This window comes from Mastomys coucha, unplaced genomic scaffold (genome assembly GCF_008632895.1).
Source record: "Mastomys coucha isolate ucsf_1 unplaced genomic scaffold, UCSF_Mcou_1 pScaffold20, whole genome shotgun sequence".
NCBI classification, from domain to species: Eukaryota; Metazoa; Chordata; class Mammalia; order Rodentia; family Muridae; genus Mastomys; species Mastomys coucha.
In genome coordinates, this window is record NW_022196903.1 from 77,404,029 (window position 1) to 77,424,081 (window position 20,053).

The window sequence follows — 20,053 nt, forward strand, 5'->3', positions numbered from 1 at the left end:
CTGCCTCCCAAGTGCTGGGATTAAAGGTGTGCGTCACCACTGCCTGGCAGTTATTCCATTTCTTAGTGTCCTCATTGCCAACATCTCAGCCTGTGCTCGTCTTTGGTCTGACCAGTTTCTCATCTTGCATCAGACAGGCCCCCAAGAAAATATTTTTAAAAAATGTCAGTCCAGACAAATGTATATGCATGCTAGTATGTATTTATGCACTTGTATGTGAGTGAATGTGATATGTGTGGAAGACAGATAACAATTTTTACTGTTATTTCTTGGGAGTTGTTGGCCACGGTTTTTTGAGACAGTCTCTCACTAGCCTGTGACTTGCCTGTTTAGGCTAGGCTGGCTGACTAGACAATCCAGGGGATATACTTGTCTTTGCCTCCACAATGCTGAGCGCTGGTATTTACAAGTGCATGCTACTATATCTAGCTTCTATTTATTTATGTGCTTATTTCTTTCTGGAGGCACTGGAGATTGAAATCAAGTCCTCAGGTTTGAACAGCAAGCACTCATGAGCTATCTCCCCAGCCCACAGACCAATATTTTTATAAAATGCAGTAAAAATAATATACTAGGAAAAGCCCAGACATAAAACTTCTCTGTCAAGGCAATATAAAGGTTTCTGAGTGCTTGCTTCTTGGTGTTTGCATGTAGCCTAATACATACTGAAGGTGAACACACTGACTTCTTCATCCATTGCACACTCAGGGCTTTGTGTTTCTGCCTGGTATACAGGACCAAGGATTTGCTCAGTGACACTACTACCAGTCTGAGCGTTTAAATGACTATTGAAGGCTTCGATTTTTAGGCTCAGTTCCTAGCCACACATTTACTATGTCAGGCCAGATCCATTCCCAGAAGACTCTATTATACTAGTCTGCCTTGTAGAATGGGTGCACCCGTCATTAGTAGAATGGGTGTACCCGTCATCAGTAGGAAGTCTGAGTGCCACGTCTGTTTCCTTGAAGTGGGCTTTTCCCCGGTTTATTTCCTGAACGACTTCCATTTTGCTCTCAGTCTCAGGGCATTGTTAGTTCAAAAGGAGCCGTTTATCAATCTTTTGTTCCTACTGTGACTACTATAAACCAGTTCATTATTGAATTGTATTTGCCTATGTCCAACCTAAGCAGGAGGGACTGTGCCCCTTTCTTAATTTAGCTTTACAGAATTTTTAACTTTTTGAGCCAAGCAAAGCTAGTGATTGACCTCTGTTCCTGTTACTCTGTGGGCACTAAAGACAGTCGCTGTAGCCTTTCACATACAGAGAGTTGGACGGAAGCTTGTTCTTTCCTGCAAGGGTTAAATGTCAGAATTCACTGTCTTAGTTAGGGTTTCTATTCCTGTAAGAACATCATGACCAAGAAGCAAGTTGGGGAGGAAATGGTTTCTTCAGCTTACACTTCCACATTGCTGTTCATCACCAAAGGAAGTCAGGACTGGAACTCAAGCAGCTGATGCAGAGGCCATGGAGAGATGTTTCTTACTAGCTTGCTTCCCCTGGCTTGCTCAGCTTACTTTCTTATAGAACCCAAGACTACCAGCCCAGGGATAGAACCACCCACGAGGGGCCCTCCCACCCATGATCACTAATTGAGAAAATGTCCCACAGCTGGATCTCATGGAGGCATTTCCCCAACTGAACCTCTCTTCTCTGTGATAACTCCAGCCTGTGTCAAGTTGACACACAAAACCAGCCAAGCCAGTACAATCACTAATTATAAAATTCAGGATGTTTTCTGATTATGTCAATGGAGATCCTGATATACACAAAGATATGCATCATCTTCAATCAGGAATTCTAGTAGGGTGAGCTTCAGACTAGTAAAGGCCTGCAGTGGCTCAGTGATATTGCTACATTCATTCTTCTCTTTTGGGGGAGCAGGGGTTCGAGAAACATTCATTTTGCTAGTCTCTGTGGAGGCGTCAGCATTAGGTAGACTGTTTGTGATTGCAACTTAGCTGTGTCCATAGAGATGTATAACCAGTGGTACGGGGGACAGAATCTTCTTTAGTGGTGTCTTGGAACTATTGAGTTTCAACTCAAGCCAGCTTAAGCAAAATGAGAGTTGATTGACACATGGAACAGGGAAAGACATGGAGATTCTGTCTTTTGGCATATGCTGTGGAACACTGTCCTCTGGCCATGACTACCACCCTCTGGAACTGTTAGCAGCTGTGATTACCAAAGGAGACTTGAACAGGACTGAGCTCTTAAGCTTTCTGTCATTAGAGGTGCTCACAAGGCCCTGTACTTCTCCAAGGATTTATAGACAGTTTCTAGGACAGAGGAGGCCCATCCTTTCCTCAAGAGTAACAGCTAAGGGTTGTTAAGAAAAAGGGTTCATAAAGAGTGTGTAGTAGTAGTAGTAGTAGTAGTAGTAGTAGTAGTAGTAGTAGTAGTAGAGATATTTTTTGCTCCCTAATTAAATTTATCACCAAGCTAGACTTTATTTAGTGCAGTCATTATCTTTGATTTATTGTTGGTTCCCTACCTAGGGTGAATAGATACATAGCTCCCTAGAAGTTCACACGACAGCATCATTGGATCTAAGGTCTCCAGCGAAATCATTCAAGTCCTCCTTTCCTTTCTACCAGGTTGTCTGCATTTGGTAATCAGAGGGCCATCTGAAGCCCAAGACTTACCAGCTTAGCAATCTGGGTACAAAGAGAATGGCATTTCTCAGATCACTCTGGCAAAAAGTCCTGGGAACATTCTCACTAGCTTCCTTCCAATTCTTGAATCAATAACTACAGGCTCAAAAATAAAGCATTCTGACAGGCGGTGGTGGCTCACTGCACACCTTTAATCCCAGCACTTGGGAGGCAGAGGCTGGAAGATTTCTGAGGTTGAGGCCAGCCTGGTCTACAGAGGTGAGTTCCAGGACAGCCAGGGCTATACAGAGAAACCCTGTCTCAAAAAACCAATAAAATAAAATAAAATAAAATAAAATAAAATAAAATAAAATAAAATAAAATAAAATAAAATAAAAACATTCTAATTGCTAGGCCTGGCATTTTAAGGCAGTTTCAACCTAAAATGCTCTGAAAGCACTTTCCCTCTTGGAATTGATTTAATTATGGAAAAAACAAACGCTGGCATTGATACCAGGGGAAACAAATAGCTTCTTACCACCAAGATATTTAAACAATTCAAAGGAGGCTAGATTAACTCTTTTTTTAAAAATTTATTTATTTATTATATGTAAGTTATTTAAGTACACTGTAGCTGTCTTCAGACACACCAGAAGAGGGCATCAAATCCCATTACAGATAGTTGTGAACCTCCATGTGGTTGCTGGGATTTGAACTCAGGACCATCTGGAAGAGTAGTCAGTGCTCTTAACCGCTGAGCCATCTCACCAGCCCTAGATTAACTCTTGTAATCATTCTCAACCAAGGTCCCAGATTACTGAATTCAAAATTCTGAGGGTAGAGCTTTCAGTCTATATAGGGTTTCTCTGTGTAACCCTATCTATCCTAAACATCATTTTGTAGACCAGACTGACTTATAAGGCACATAGATCTGCCTGTCTCTGCCTCCCCAGTGCTGGGACTAAAGGCCATCACCCAGCTATCTTCATTTTAAAAGACTCTTCTTATTGCAAGTATCTTTAGTTCTTTTAATATATTTATAATGGCTCCTGTGAGGTCTTTTCTAAAATCCAGTAGTTCATCCCTTAACAGGTCTCTGCTGTCTTTTTCCTCTGCACAAGTCATATTTTATGTCTTCTTTACATGGCTTGTAATTTTTGTTGTTAAACATGTGACAGCTGGGCAGATTCCTCCTCTCCCCTGGGGCTGGCTGGCTGTGCTTCTTCAGTGACTTGTCTGCACTGTTTGGTGAGGTCTGTGTTTTCTGTGATGGATAGCTCTTCACTCTGAAATAAACAGTGTTTTATCAGTCTCTCATGCAAACCAGGCATCTCTTGGTTTCAGTCAGTCTTGAAGTTTGTTTGCTGGACTTCTGTGTTGTTTCTGATCATGCCCCAAGGAACAAATTTCTCCATGGCCTGACTCAATTAAACTTCCATATCTTTCCTTGGGTAGTTTTTGAGAATAGCCCCTGATATTTGTTTCTGTCCCCTGAAGCACCTGTCATTCTCCGTTCCAGGTAAACTTGGGGGCCTATGGCATAACTCATGGACACCAAAGCTGTCTGCTTCTTCCTTTAATTTCTCCAGATTTCTGAGACTTCCCTTAGGATCAAACTTCATATACTTGGCATATATTTCTGAATGAAATAATTTTCCCTTTATTCCATCCTTGAAGACAGCTTTAATTCTCCATGTTTGTGGCTTTCGTCTTGGTGGGTAGCTTTTGGCCTTTTCAAGTTTGCCTTTCTGAAATCTGAAGGTTTTTTGTTTGCTTGTTTGTTTTTAGTTAGAGAAACTGATGTTTATTTTCTAGTAAGCTTATTCTGACTTTGCATGTAGAAGAACTGCTTAAGTCCACTCAGTGGTTGTTCCTACTCTTCAGTGTCTTGCAGACTGGGTGCTGCAAACCAGTCTTCAGTTCAGTAGACTGTGCAACAGGAGCAGAGGGTACCTCCTCATCCTGTCTGCCACCTCATGTAAGGGTCCATGACTCACCAAAGAATGATACCCTGGACTCAAATACTATGTAAACACAGAGTGTTTTGGTTGTTTTATAAAAAGATAAGGAGAGAAGTCTATGCTTGGTGGGTGTGTAGTCAGGTGTGGGGGAAGAGTGACTCTGTAGGCCCATGCTGAGGCATCCCTTTCCCCAAAGGACCAGCCACATGATGGTATAGTATAGAATAGACTTTATTCAGGGAATGGGGAGGGGAGTTGAGGGAGTAGAGACAGAGAAAGGAAAAGAGAGAGAGAGAGTGAGGGAGTAGAGGCTGGCCATGAGCACGTTGGGGGCATCAGTGGGAGGGAATGGGAGAGACAGGGGAAGGGGCAAGAGGACAGAGCAAAAGCAAGGAGGTAATAGAAAGAGGAGGGGACAAACAGCCCCTTTTATAGTGAGTCAGGCATACCTGGCTGTTGCTAGGTAACTGTGGGGTGGAGACTAGACAAAATGCCAATTGTATTCTGCAGAGGTCCAGCACACTGAGGTCTCCCATGATCAAGACAGAGAGACAACCAAGTGAGTTTGCAGGCCTGATTTAAAGCACATTAGGGAATTCTGGGGTAGGTGACCTCTATGTTAATCTGTTGGGTCCATCTCCACAGACATTCCATTACCGGGATGTGGGGGCTGGACACTTGCTTGGGAGGTCTGGAAATTGTTGTTGACCCATTGTCCTTACCTCAGGCCAGGTGTCAGGGCAGCTTCTGAGGCCTGGACTTGTCTGGAATTACCCAGTTCTTGGAAACAAAGATTTAGGCCTAGTCTCCTTAACTAACAGTTTGAAGCCTGTCATGGAATCAGCCTGGCCTTCTCACTCAGACTTAGTAGTCTATTCACCCTGAATTCCTCCTTGGTCACTGCCTTTCAGCAGTAGCCTACTGCTCCCTTTTCAGTCCCTCAGGGAATCTCTGGAGAAGTAGAGATCAGTCATGAACAGCCATGAGTGCTCACAGGAGATAGTGCTGCTCATATGCAGGTCTTCCTGGACCAGCTTCCACCTCATTGTCATATAGGATAGCAATGTCCACAAGCACTGTCATAGAGTTGTACTAGGCAGGTGTTGGGGTCCCTAAGCTGCAAGACATCGGGGCTTGCCACTGCAGACTCAACTCATGCCTTCTGTGCCTGAACCAAGTTCCACCTTCGAGGATTACAGAGGAAGCTATGCCTGCTGGCTGGCACGTATACAGCCTGAGGACATCGGTTGTTGACCTCCTCCCCCACTGTGGAAGGCGCCTCCAGCCACTACCCGGAGCTGAGACCTGCGGGATGCCGAGCCTCCACTTTCAGCCCAGCAGCCCGCTTCCCTTTCCGACTCTTTCTGACTCCTCCCGAATTCCTTATGTTATTCAAATGTCATTGTAACCTAGAGATTCAGCTATGCTCTCTTGTATATAAATGCCGAACCCCCAAAGTAAAGGAGAGCCTTGATTGGAAACCCTCAACTTGGCTCCGGTGTCCTTTTCTTCTCGAACTCTGTGTTTCCTGTCGCCTTTCTCCCTTTGGTCGAGGCAGAACCCGGTTCGTGAAACTGCGGGTCAGTTTCATAATGGTGCCCAAGGTGGAGCTCGAATACGGAGGATAGAAGGAGACACCGTTAAGAAGCAGGGCCCTGCCTAAAAGAATTCAGAAGGCAAAGGTAAAAGGACGTACACCACTCTGCACGGTAGATATTTTCAATGCTAGCGCTAGCCTTATTTTAATATTGTAGAATTGTGTGTGCAAGAAGTGTACGGGTCTAGGCGGAGTTTACGCTGACCCAGCGTTTAATTTCACCTAGGAGCTTAACGGCAAAAATGAGTTCGAATGAGGTGAAAGCAGCGGTATTAAATGTAAAAAAGTTGCTCATAACAAAAGGAATCAGGGTTGAAAAGGATGCATTAAAAAATCTCGCAGATGAGATAGAAACTCACTGCCCATGGTTCCAAGGAGAAAGAGAGCTAGATAAGAATACTTTGGAAAAAATTGGGAGAGCTCTGAGAAATAATAGGGTGGAAAGATTTATTCTCCACCTTTGGGGACTTGTAGAGGAAATTTTAGAGGAAAAACAGACAGAGTCAGAAAGTGAATGGAGCTCTCGAAACACAGATACAGAAAGCCAAGAGGATCAGAATGCTTTTTCAGAAAGCGAACCTACTAGGTCTCGTGGAAAGGAGCGGCGTTTCTACAAGTTACCCGCTCCCTCTAGGTCCACTAGGATAGAAGAAAAGGCTCAGGGAGACTTGCAGTTAAGTAAACTGGAGTTTGAAATCAAGTTGCAGAAATTGACTAATGAGTTGAATGAATTGAAGGCAGTATCAGGCAAAAGAAAGGACAGCCATCTGGAGACAGGCCGTTCGTCTTCAGGGAGAGCAAATTCTCAGGCTAGTGAAAATGGGCAGGACACTTCAGGAGTACTAGTGTTTCCAGTAATGGAACGATTTGATCAGCAGAACGAAAGACATAGACAATATCAGACCTTGGATTTTAAGGTGATCAAAGATCTAGGGAAAGCAGTGGCTCAATATGGTCCAAATGCCGTGTATACGCAGGCACTTTTGGACAATATTACAGAGTTATATTTAACTCCTCAAGATCGGAGAACCTTATGTAAAGCCACACTGACGGCAGGGGATTTCCTGCTTTGGAATTCAGAATGGCGAGAGATCAGCAAAAAGAGGGTGGCGCAGAATACTCAGACAGGCAACCCAGAATGGGATTTGGACATGCTTCTGGGAGAAGGGCAGTATCAAGGAAATGCAAGACAGATCGATTATCCTCCTGGGGTATATACACAGGTTGCGGTAGCAGCAAAAAAGGCTTGGATTCAATTACCTATGCTAGGTGAGGTTAGTGGAGGCATAGCTGGCATCCAACAGGGTCCAGAGGAGCCTTTCCAAAATTTCGTGGCCAGGTTACAACAAGCCGCGAATAGAATTCTTGGAGAATCTCATACGGACAGTCTGCTTATTACACAGCTGGCCTATGAGAATGCTAATGCAGTTTGCAGAGCAGCTATTCAGCCACACAAGGGTCGAATGGATTTATTTGAATATATTCGCCTTTGTGCAGATATCGGACCTCTCAATAATCAAGGTCTGGCTATGACGGCTGCATGGCAGGGAACTTCAGGTGGAGAGATCCTGATACAGAGGCAGAAAAATGGACGATGTTTCACATGTGGAAGTATGAATCATTTTAAAAATGATTGCCCTAGAAGGAAAGGAGCCACAAGCAGGCAGCAGGAGAAGGCAGGTGCTGCCCCGAGGGTCTGTCCTCGGTGCAGGAGAGGGAAGCACTGGGCTAGAGATTGTAGATCTAAAAAAGGCTTTCTAGATAATATCCAGTGGGGAAACAGGTGGAGGGGCCAGCCCCGGGCCCCCTTTTTAAAGCAACAGGCAGCATACGGGCTCACGAGCCAGTTACCCAGCCAAGAAAATCCGTCTTGGAAATTTTCAGGGCAAGCCCAGGAAGTGCAGGAGTGGACCTGTATTCCACCTGCCACATAGTACTAACGCCAGAAATGGGAGTTCAAACTCTGCCAACCGGAATTTTTGGGCCTTTGCCCACAGAGACTTGGGGATTTATTATTGGAAGGTGTAGCTCGATTGTGGATGGATTACAGATCTATCCAGGTGCTATTGACCGAGATTATCAAGGAGAAATTAAGATCATGGCTTCCTCGCCTAAGGGTGTTATTACAGTACCTGCTTATCAAAAGATTGCTCAACTTATCTTAGTCCCTCTGTATCCAATGCTTTCTAGTCCCCTTAATATCGAGGAAGGACAGAGTTGTTTTGATTCTTCTGATGTATACTGGGTACAATATATCACTAATAAAAGACCTAATCTTAAATTGGTTATTGAAGGAAAAAGTTTTGAGGGTTTAATAGACACTGAGGCAGATGTAACTATTATCAGAGGTCAGAACTGGCTCTTAACTTGGGCTCTGACTGAATCCATAACTCATCTCCAAGGGATTGGTTATGCCAACAACCCAAAGTGAAGCTCTAAGCTCCTAACCTGGAGGGATGAGGAAGGTAATTCAGGGCAGATCCAACCATATGTCATGTCTAACCTCCCTGTTACTCTGTGGGGGAGAGATCTGTTGTCACAGATGGGTCTTGTCTTGTGCAGCTCTAACGAACTAGCTGAAAGGCAGAGGTCAAAACAGGAAGTTAGAACATCTGGAGGCCCTAAGCCTCATTCAGATAGTAAAGGTTCAAAGTATTTTCTATAGGGACCACGGTCCTGCCTGTACCCCATGCAGATAAAATTCAGTGGATTAATAATATTCCAGTGTGGGTTGACCAGTGATCCCTATCTCAAGAAAAGATAGAAGCTGCTTCTTTATTAGTACCGGAACAATTAGAAGCAGGACATCTGAGGGAATCGAATTCCCCATGGAAAATGCCTATATTTGTGATAAAGAAAAAATCAAATAAATGGAGACTAATACAAGATCTGAGAAAGGTTAATGAAACTATGGTTTTGATGGGAACATTACAAACAGGATTGCCATACCAGTAGCAATTCCAAAAGGATTTTACAAGATAGTTATGGATTTAAAGGATTGTTTCTTTGCCATCCCTTTGCACCCTGAGGATTGTGAGAGGTTTGCTTTTAGTCTTTCATCTGTAAATTTTAAAGAACCTATGAAAAGATAACAATGGACAGTCCTTCCCCAAGGAATGGCAAACAGCCCTGTGTTATGCCAAAAATTTGTAGCACAGGTCATTGATCCTATAAGAAAGAAGTGGCCAATGATATATATTGCCCACTTCACAGATGATGTCTTAATAGCAGGGAAAGTTCCTCAAGATGTGCTTTTATGTTTTAAGGATTTAAAAATTGCCTTTAATGAAAGGGGACTATAAATAGCCCCAGAAAAGGTGCAAACTCAAGATCCGTATAATTACCTAGGATTTAACACTTACGGATCATGCTGTTATTCCTCAAAAGATAGTCATTCGTAGAGACAATTTGAGGACCTTAAATGATTTTCAGAAATTATTAGGTGATATCAATTGGCTTCGTCCCTACCTAAAACTCACTACAGGAAACTTGAAGCCCTTATTTGATATTCTTAGAGGTAATTCTGATCCAAACTCTCCTAGATCTTTAACTAAAGAAGGAATAACTGCTTTACAGCAGGTAGAAAAAGCTATTGAGAATCAATTCATTACTTACATAGCTTATTCTTTACCCTTGCATTTATTAATTTTCAATACAACTCATGCCCCTACTGCATTATTATGGCAGAAGGCACCTCTTATGTGGATCCATTCAAGGTGTCTCCTAAACATAATATCTTGCCATACTATGAAGCTGTTGCACAAATAATGGTACTTGGTAGAAAGCAAGCACTAACTTATTTTGGTAAGGAACCAGATGTTATCATTTAGCCTTTTACTTTGGAGCAAGACTCCTGGCTAAGACAACACAGCACAGAATGGTTGCTTGCTCAGATAGGATTTCAAGGAACTATAGATAATCATTATCCCCAGGACAAGCTAATAAAGTTTTTAAATGTACATGAAGTGATATTTCCAATAATAACGGCTTGGCAACCCTTAAACAATGCCCTTGCGGTATTTACCGATGGCTCATCAAAGGGAAAGGCTGGATATCTCATTAATGGTCAACAGGTGGTTATAGAAACTCCTGGTCTTTCAGCTCAGTTTGCTGAATTAACAGCAGTATTAAAGGTGTTTTAGGCCATGACTGGTGCCTTCAATCTCTTCACTGATAGTCTGTACTTGGCACAGTCAGTTCCCTTACTGGAAACTTGCGGTACATTTAACTTTAATACTACAGCAGGGTCCTTATTTTCTCAACTGCAAAATATCATTCTTGCACGAAAAAATCAATTTTATATTGGTCATATACGGGCTCATTCTGGCCTGTCTGGGCCATTAGCCAAAGGCAATAATCTTATTGACAAAGCCTTGGTAGGAGAGGCGTTGAATCCAGATCCTGTGGTATTAGCAAAACAGGATCACGATAAATTTCATTTATCTAGCCAAACTCTGAGACTTAAACACAAAATTTCCAAAGAACACGCAAGAATGATTGTTAAACGATGCCCTAAGTGCATTGTTCTAACTCCAATAGCGCATTTAGGGGTAAATCCAAGAGGCCTGATACCAAATCATATCTGGCAAATGGATATAACCCATTATGCAGAATTTGGAAAGCTTAAATATATACATGTCTGTATTGATACTTGTTCAGGATTTGTATTTGCTTCCCGGCAAACAGGAGAAGCCTCCAGAAATGTTATTGATCATTGTTTAAAAGCATTCAGTGTTATGGGTACGCCCAAAACAATTAAGACAGACAATGAACCAGCTTACGCTGGCAAAAATTTTATTTCTTTTTGCAAGGATTTTGGCATTATTCGTAAAACTGGCATCCCATATAATCCTATGGGACAGGATATTGTTGAGCGAGCACATCGCACACTTAAAAACTGGATTTTTGAAAACAAAAGGGGGGGAATATGTTCCCTCTGAGATCTCCAAAGGCACACCTTGCCTTTGTGCTTTTTATTTTGAATTTTTTGCAGACGGACATCAATGGCCAGTCCGCAGCAGACAGACATTGGCATCCTAGTACTTCAAATTCTTATGCCATGGTACGCTGGAAGGACTGCTCACAAATGCCTGGAGTGGGCCAGATCCTGTTTTGATCTGGGGCCGAGGGTCTGTGTGTATATTTTCCCGGAAAGAGGACGGAGCACGCTGGCTCCCAGAAAGATTAATTCGCCAAGTGGACTCAGAGCCACAACCCTCTTAGTAAACGTGCTTAAACGCACTTTTTTGCTTTTTGTTTTTGCTTTTTCCTTTTTCTGTTTCTTTTTTGTTTTTTAGCTGACAGCCTTTTTTCTGTCATTCTGGAAATGCCTGCTTACTCTCGTGAAATTAAAAAGAACAATTCAAACTCATTTGCTCATGCCCGGAGCTAAAGCCTGAATGTTTTAGTTTTTACATTCCAAAGGCTGGTACATCCCGAGGTTACCAGCCAAACCCTGAGCCCTGCTCTCTAGGTTCCCTGAGTCTGAACTGGTAATTTACAATTGAAGTCAGGAGGCTACACCCATCCCCGAGCACAATGGCTGCAGGCACTGCTTCAAATGGACTTCAGAAAGAATGGACTCCAGAGAGACTTGTGGTCTAGGACTTTGCAGGTATTTGAGGCATATCTTGGCGCTAGCTGCATGGGCGAATGGTGCATTTCAGAAACCTGTGGTCCACAATCCTAGCGGATATCCACCTAAGACAGAGGCACGCGCCGAGAGGCTGTGTTTTGGAAAAAACACGAAAAGAGCCCAGTTTGTAGAATCAAACTAGCTGCACATGACCTTGATGATGGGTAAAGATGTCTGCCAGAGATAACAAATACCCAGGTTAATTCTGACTAAGCACCGTAAAAATCCACGTGCAAAGCTGTGTCCATTGATATGGCCTTAACCCTGCTTTCATATAATACACAAGGGTGAGATGTTGGGGTTCCTCAGCTGCAAGACATCGGGGCTTGCCACTGCAGACTCAACTCACGCCTTCTGTGCCTGAACCAAAGACTCACTACTATGAGTTCCACCTTCGAGAATTACAGAGGAAGCTACGCCTGCTGTCTGGCACGTATACAGCCTGAGGACATCGGTTGTTGACCTCCTCCCCCACTGTGGAAGGCGCCTCCAGCCATTCCCCGGAGCTGAGACCTGCAGGATGCCGAGCCTCCACTTTCAGCCCAGCAGCCCGCTTCCCTTTCCGACTCTTCCTGATTCCTCCCGAATTCCTTATGTTATTCAAATGTTGTTGTAACCTAGAGATTCAGTTATGCTCTCTTGTATATAAATGCTGAACCCCCAAAGTAAAGGAGAGCCTTGATTGGAAACCCTCAACTTGGCTCCGGTGTCCTTTTGTTCTCGAACTCTGTGTTTCCAGTCCCCTTTCTCCCTTAAGTTGAGGCAGAACCCGGTTCGTGAAACTGCAGGTCAGTTTCAGGCAGGGTAAAACCCATCCCTCCAGAAGAGATTGGTGGTAGGTGCTGGATCAGTCATCAGTCTCCTGCTTGGATCTGGTTAGTGTAAGTCCCAGGATTGAAATAGTGCATAGTAAGACAGGCTCCTATGCAGTAGGAATTTTTAGCAAAGCCAGGATCCTTGGGAGGATAGAACAGTCTCCAAAGAAAGGCTTGCTTTGTTTATGCAGTCTTTGGGATTAAACCCAGGGCCTCGAATATGTCAGAGAAGTGCTCTTCCTACTGCATGCCCAGCCTTCCATAATTTTTGAGACATGGATTTACATAATTATCTGGGTAGGCCTTTAGCTAAGTCTGTAATGAAGCACAGGCTTGCTTTGAATATGCATACTTCCAAAACACAGTGGCAAAGAACACACATTAGCGTTCCAAAAAGGAGGAAAGGCTCCATGGTAAGGAAATATTGGACTAAAATAAGATGGAAAACCAGCTGGGCAAACTCCAAACTCTGTATCTTCATAGCTAATGTCAAAATGCTCTCCAGGTCTCCAATTCCTCTCAGCTTTACTGACTAAAACACACTTCTTTCTCCTGGGCTGGTTCCACTCCCTGTTAGCAGCTTTCTACAGCAGGTAACCCCTGGCTCAGGCATCTCCAAGGCAATCCAGGCTTCAGCTTCACACAATGGTATCTCTAGAACTCCATGCAGGGACACTCCTGACACATGTCTTAATTGAGAAGGGAGATTCCATACCCTTTTTTCACTTAGATTTTCATTAGTTTTCTGTCTTCAATGTTTTTATTTTTTTCCTCCATTCCCTAAGTTTGACTATTCTAAAACTCAGTTTATAGACAAGGCTGGCCTTGAAGTTATAGGTCTACCAGGCTCTGCCTTCCAAGTACTGGGATTAAAGGTGTGCACCCCCACCCCACACCTGGTCCTAAGCTTTTCTTTAATTTCTGTTTACAAGTTGGAAGTTCAGCTGGATGGGATCCTGCTCTGAGGTCACCACTCTCTTTCACCAAACATCTGTTTTTTCTTTAATCTGTTTACACTTCCTTTTGTATTTTTCCTTGGTCAGCAAGCCCCTTTTCATTATAGATCTGCATAAGACTGGCCACTAATAGAGACTGGCCACATAATAGAGGCAAAGCTAGATTGTTTTGGAATTCAGGGAAGAGGGGGAGTGTGGTATAAGAGCCCTATCTTGTAACAGATAGGGACTGAGGGATGCTAGCCAAGCTTGGAGAGCTGGTCCATTTTGATTTTGTAAATAGGCACCTGAGCCCTTTGTCTTGGGTTTGAAGCTTAACTCCTCAGCTTTTTGTTGCTAATGATAGGGGGTAACATAATCTTCTATAACTACTTCCTGCTAATATTGGGACATAATTGTTGGGGACCTAAAAATGACTTTGATTAAAAGCATTAACACTCTTCCTGTATCCAGAAGGCTGTTTGTATATAGATTAGACAGAAGTTTTTTTAAAAAAAAAAAACACTTAGAAGACAACCAAAGGGAATTTAAAATGTTGAGTTTGTGACTATGATAATAGTAGCCAGTGCTCACCAGAGCTGGGTTAATAGCTCCAGATGGTGTTCTTCCACGCCCATCATCATCTTTGTTGCGATTAAGGGTGAGGTCATGAGCTGCCATGTCTATCATAAAAAGCTTTTTTATTAAACATTTTAGATGATATACTTAGCAGAGCTTGAGGTCCAATCTATATCTGATTTATTTACTTGCTTTAGGCTTAACTTTGAAAACATATACAGAAGTCTAAATAAAGTTTATTCCTGTAATTAATTACATCAGTAAGTAGCCCGACTATATAAGATAGTTCTAAACACATTAAAGAATTTGATTATTTATAAAGTGACTATTAACTTGCATGTCTTAGTCTTTAACAGTTTATAATAAGTTAGTTGCTTTTATAATATTAGTATTTTGCAGCTTCATCTTTGTTAGGTATAAGATAGGTTCTATGGGGGTGTGAAAGGAGTGCCTCAGTGGGCCCATGCCGAGGCATCCTGCCTGAGGGACCAGCCACATGATGGTATAGTATACAATAAAGTTTATTCAGGGCATGGGGAGGGGAGTTAAGAGGGTAGTAGAGTCAGAGAAAGGCAGAGAGAGAGAATAGGAGAATAGAAGCAGGCCACGAACATGTATCGGAGAGAGAGGGGGGAAGGTAATGGGGAAAGAGGGGGAGTAAGAGGGTAAGGGGGAGCCAAACAGCAAGAGAGCAAGAGAGAGGCAAGAAAGGGGGGAGGGGGCAAGCAGCCCCTTTTATAGTGGGTCAGGCCTACCTGGCTGTTGCCAGGTAAATGTTGGGAGGAGCATACCTGGTTGTTTCCAGGTATGCTGTGGGGTGGAGTTTAGACAGAATGCTAACACATAACTTATTTATCAAGCATATTTTGTTACTTATCTAAATTTTCTTTTCTTTTCTTTTTTTTTTAAGATTTATTTTATTTATAGCTGTACAGTTGGCTGTGAGCTATCATGTGTGTGGCTGCTGGGAATTGAACTCAGGACCTCTGTTGGTCCGCTTGGTCCGGCGTAATTCACTTTAACTGTCTTCAGACATACAAGAAAAGTGTCAGATCTTATTACAGGTGGATGTGAGCCAATATGTGGTTGTTGGGATCCGAACTTAGGACCTTCAGAAGAGCAGTCAGTGCTCCTACCCACTGAGCCATCTTGCCAGCCCCCTCTAAATTTTCTATAAGTTTGGTGTTGAACAATTAACAAAGACATAAGTTTTTTTTGTTGTTGTTGTTTTGTTTTTTGGTTTTTTTTTTTTTTTTTTTTTTTTGTGACCGGGTTTCTCTGTATAGCCCTGGCTGTCCTGGGACTCACTCTGTAGACCAGGCTGGCCTTGAACTCAAAAATCCACCTGCCTCTGCCTCCCAAGTGCTGGGATTAAAGGCATGTGCCACCATTCACTGACCCAAGACATAAGTTCTTAGGTGTAAATTTCTAAGTCAGCTTTTGTTAATCAAAATAGACCTTTATAACCCTAAAATTTTATTATCATGTAGAGTATATTGTAAACCAGAGTTGAATCACATGTATAGTATGTTATGTCAAATATTACTTCAAATTTTTATCATCATGCAAAAATTCATATTAATCTAAAATATTTTGGAGACTTGTTATGGCTTCCTTAGTCTAAAAAGTGTTACAAGGATGAATAAGAAAGCACTCTCTGTAGGACTGATAAGTTTTATAATTGTTGTATACCATGTAGACATCTTAAGGTGGTGAGTCACAGGATATGTATTATTGAACCTCAGTAAAGATAGATGCCAGTCATGTGGCTGCTTATATCTTATTTATTTGTTTGTTTGTTTATTTATTTATTTATTTATTTATTTATAGTTTTGTTATTGTTGTTTTTCCAGACAGAGTTTCTCTGTGTAGCCCTGGCTATCCTGGAACCCACTCTATAGATCAGGCTGGCCTGAAACTCAGAAATCTGCCTGCCTCTGCCTCTGCCTCCCAAGCACTGGGATTGAAGGAGTGGGGCTACCACCACCCGGCCTCGGCTCCTTATGTTTTGATGAGGTCATTAGCCAAGACCACAAGTCACATGGTTGTTCTTTTACACATGTTTTCCAAGTTGCAAATAGACTCTAAAGCAGAATTGAACAACATGTATATAGGATGTTATCAAATTAAAATTCCTATGCATGGTTTTTAACTGTAAGCCTTTTGTTATAAATTTAAAGCCAAATTTGTTAGAGATTTTATAGATCCTTTAGCCACACCCAACAAATTTACAAATCAATCCAGAGATTAAGACTGTTTACACAGTAGTCTTAAAAGATTTCTTGATGCCGGGTAGTAGTGGAGCATGCCTTTAATCCCAGCACTTGGGAGGCAGAGGCAGGTGTATTTCTGAGTTCAAGGCCAGCCTGGTCTACAGAGTGAGTTCCAGGACAGCCAGGACTGCACAGAGAAACCCTGTCTCAGAAAAAAAAAAGAAAGAAAGAAAAAAAAAGAAAGAAAATGAGTCTGAGGAAGAATTGAATCCAAGGAGTAAACATGAAGAAGGGTCACAAAAAAGAATTCTGCCGTAAGGAGGGTTAGGCAGCTAAGTGACAGAGGACAATGTAGCCAGTAATGGACAAGGAGGAATAGGCAGGACCTATACCCGAGAGAGGGTTTTAACATTGTAGAAGTCACAAGGACACAGAAGAGCTTTGAGGTTTGGCAGGCAGCTCCTAGGGAGATGCAAAGAAATGTGTAATGTATGGGCTTCAGAGGGTACAAGGAGAGATAGAACAGGTAGCTCCAATGGGAAGAGGTCATGGAAAGAGTTGCAGACCCTGGAGCATATAGGCAGCTCTAAGCAGGAGGTGAGGAAATTAGAGGAAGGAGCTGAGGAGCCATGATGGAGCAGAGTGGGGTAAGTTATCCTTGTAACAAGAATTTCAGTCCAAGGCAATCCCAAGCAGACTGAGAGATTTGTTTGAGAAAAATGTCCTAAATCACAGAGAGACATCCCTTTCTATGTGATGGAGGCCTGGTAGGGTAAGAGGAAGCTTCCTAGCACACTGGTGTGACCTTTGTAATAAAAGTAGACAAAGCAGGGGGTTCTGGAGTGATGTCCAGTAGGAGAGTCACAAGTGGTTAGAGCAGTTAGAGGAGAAAACAGCTAGAGAATTGCCCACATGGTAGAACCCACAAGATAGTAATAGGGAAATACTCACATGATGGGCAGCCCAAAAGGACATAGGAGGTGAGTGCTCATGTGGTGGGGGTGGCCCAAAAGGCCATAGTAGGGAGAGAGGACACTTACTGAGTAGGTGAGAAGAGAAAAATCATTAGTTAAGGTGGAATGGAGAAGCTGCTGAAGAGAAGAACTAGAATCAAACAAACGATCCTTACCTTAGGAGAGTCAGATCAGCAGCTTGGTTTGGAGAGTCCAAACTCCTTGGGGAGGGAACTTATTTAAGCCACTCCCAGGTTTTAGCAACAGATGAATAAAAAAAGGAAAGAACATAACTGCTCCTGGGTATGGCAAAAGAGAAGTTTATCTCCATTGTGGATAACATGGAGAATGCAGGTAGAGGAAGTTTAATGGCTATTCCTGGTGGTCAACTTGACTATATCTGGAATGAACTACAATCCAGAATTGGAGGGCTTACCCGTGATTTAGATCTTTTTTTTTTTCCTAATCTTCTCTGTATCGTTCCAATTTTAGTATATGTGCTGCCGAAGTGAGCACGTGATTTAGATCTTGAGGCTGGAAGACACAAGTTTCTGACTTAGATCTTGGCATGGAGATCTTGAGGCATAGTAGCTATGAAAAGCTTAGGCCCGTGCAAGCTAGTACACACCTTTAATCCCAGGAGACTGAGGCAAGGAGATCTCTGAGTTCAAGATCAGGCTGGGACAAAGCAAGTCCCAGATCCAGGCATGGTGGTACACACCTTAATGTGGGCCACACCTTCTGCTGGAGGCCTACATAAGGACATTGAATGAAGGAAGGCTCAACTCTCCTTAAACTGCTTGCATTTACTTGCCAGCACATCTGTTGGAACCCACTTCTTCAAGATTCCAGTTTATACAGAAGACCAGCTGAAACAACTAGCTTCGTGGGACTGAGCAAGTACTAGGTTCTTGGACATCCTCCTCTACCCAATGTTGGGTTAGTTGGACTGCAGACTGTAAGTCATTACAATAAATTTCCTTAATATAGAGAGACATTCCATAAGTTCTGTGACTCTAGAGAACTCCATACTAAGACATCTGGGGACATCTGGGAGAGTCTAGAGTGGACATGACCAGACTGAGCTGGGCCATTTGGGGAGAAGGGGCGGTGAATTGGGTGCAACAGCCAAGAGGCCAAAATACAAAAGGGGCAGATAACCAAATGTCCTGATGTATAGAAAAGAGCTTTGAGGGGAAGGGTCTGCTAGCCCTGGGGTTGGCAAGGTCAGGGTAGAGGGCACAGTATGTGAACCATACCCTATAACAGGTAGGGACTGGGGGATGTTGGGAAAACCTGGAGACTAGTTACACTTTGATGTTAAATAGGCACCTCAGCTGTTTGTCTTGGGTTTAACATTTGACTGTCATAGCTGTAGGAGAGTCACTAATAGACTGTTTCCGTGGAGTCAAGAATTTAGGATTAACTTCACTGTATAACTCTTTGCTGTTTCTTGCACTCCTGCTTTCAGGATGTCAACTCAGACTGTTACCATTTGAAGGCTTAGTTAGGGCTGAAGCCTCTGTATTAAAAAAGAGGGTCACTAAAGGGACTGGCCATTTCATAGTTGTTGTGGCATCGTAAGACCCTGTGGAGCCTTAGCTTACCGTTAGCTTACCGGAGACTCCCTGAGTGAACCATGTGGAGCCTGATTGATGCAACAAGCAAGAGGATTTTTATTGTTCCAGTGCACTGGGGCTGTCCCAGATCCTAAGGAGAGGAGGCGACCCTGCATAGCTTGTTCAATGAGCTTTTATACAATTTTCAGGGCAGCAGCTGTTAGACACAATGTGGTCTTCAGGGAATGAGGTGGCAAGGACTAACCTTGTCTGAAGGTGGGCAAAGGTCCGCCCTGCAGAATGTGTCCTCACCTGCAGGTTGGTTCTCACCCTGTGGTTTGACGAATGTTAATTAACCTCTCCCTTCTGGAGTGGCAAGAGTTCCACCACTTTTCCAAAGTTTCTTTCTTTCTTTTTTTTTTTTTTAAATATGAGACTGAGATGTGTGCTTTCAGTCTGCCATCATTATTTTTTTAAAAAATTTATTTATTTATTATGTGTAAGTACACTGTAGCTGTCTTCAGACGCACCAGACGAGGGCGTCAGGCCTCATTATGGGTGGTTGTGAGCCACCATGTGGTTGCTGGGACTTGAACTCATGACCTTCTGAAGCCAGGTGTCTTTCTGAGATGTTCCTATTTACTCGGTTCTCACAGCATAGGCTTTATGATTGACTTAAAGAGCTTTCATTGCTGAGATAAACACCAAGACCAAAGAACACATTAGGGAGGACAGGGCTTATTTGGCTTACACATCCATTTTGCTGTTCATCATCGAAGGGATAGTACCATCACAATGGGATAGGCCCTCCCCGTATTGATCAATAATTTTAAAAACTGCCTTATGGCCAAATCTTATGGAGTGAAGGTGTTTTCTCAGGTGAAGTTCCCTCCTCTACAACAACTCTAGCTTGCAACAAGGTTACAAAAAGTAGCCAGTACAATGGCTTTATTTATTTTTTTATTATTTTAGTTTTTGTTTGTTTGCTTGTTTTTGTTTTTGTTTTTGTTTTGTTTTGTTTTGTTTGAGACAGGGTTTCTCTGTATAGCCCTGGCTGTCCTGGAACTCACTCTGTAGACCAGGCTGGCCTCAAACTCAAATCAGGCTGCTTTGGCCTCCCAAGTGCTGGGATTAAAGGTGTATACCACCACTGCCAAGTTAGTTTTTAGTTTTATCATATATATATATATATATATATATATATATTTTTTTTT

General features: G+C 42.8%; 1 protein-coding gene across 2 annotated transcripts in view; it reads left to right on the forward strand.

Moving 5' to 3' along the window:
* The window catches only part of Znf638 (zinc finger protein 638), a 141,515-nt gene that overhangs the window by 23,651 nt on the left and 97,811 nt on the right, over positions 1–20,053 (forward strand). Inside the window, exon 1 of one of the 2 annotated variants that reach the window (XM_031382331.1) lies at positions 18,098–18,238. The exons of the other annotated variant lie outside the window; for it this stretch is intronic. The gene's annotated coding sequence lies outside the window, so the exon portion shown is untranslated. Of the gene's footprint in view, positions 1–18,097; positions 18,239–20,053 lie in introns of those variants that run through there. 2 annotated transcript variants of the gene reach the window in all.